We start from the raw sequence: 837 nt of genomic DNA on the forward strand, positions 1-837 counted from the left end.
CCCATATCAGCCACAACAGATGCAATACCCTCTTGTGCCGACCTATCAACCACCTCTGCTTACACAATTCCGGCCTCAACTAAGGCGCCGGGTCCACCCCCCTCCGCCGCAATAGTATAGGCCTCCGACTCAACGGCCTAATGTTGGTGACAGAGGGAAAGGAAAAGTACAGGGACAAACTTATGCCCTGGCAGGAGGCAGCTCTGGAGGTCAGACCAGCAACGCAGTGGTTGAGGGTATGATTCTAATCTCTCATTCTTTTGCTCACGTGTTGTTTGACACAGGTGCCACACACTCATTTATATCAAGTTCTTTTGTTCGGGCCTTGAAACTAAAACCTGAGAATTTAGAAGTCCCGATGACTTTGAACTCTCCACTGGGATGTGTGGAGGTAATGAGTGTGTGTAAATTGTGTGAGATCGCGATTGGCGGTGAGCGAATGAGAGCAAACTTGATTATCCTTCCGATGAGCCTGTTTGATGTGGTCATCGGAATGGATTGGTTGTCAGAATACGGAGTAGTTATTGATTGTTACCGTAGGAGAGTGACTCTGACGACTAAGTCTGGAACAACGATTTCTTATCAGGCAGATCTGAATCCAGTCTTAGGAGAGCGACTGTTGAAGTACAGTGTTGGGGGACGGAGGAATCTAGCCTATTTTTCTTCCCTTCTTGCCTTAGAAGGTGAACCCGAGGTAACTGGAGATAGTACGGGAATCCCTGTAGTGGATGAATTTACAGATGTATTTTCTGATAAGCTACCTGGTTTACCGCCAGATCGAAAAATTGAATTCTGCATAGATTTAGTCCCGGGAACGGCACCTATTTCTATTCCTCC

The sequence above is a fragment of the Morus notabilis genome, unplaced genomic scaffold (genome assembly GCF_000414095.1).
Source record: "Morus notabilis unplaced genomic scaffold, ASM41409v2 Scaffold489, whole genome shotgun sequence".
Lineage (NCBI taxonomy): Eukaryota > Viridiplantae > Streptophyta > Magnoliopsida > Rosales > Moraceae > Morus > Morus notabilis.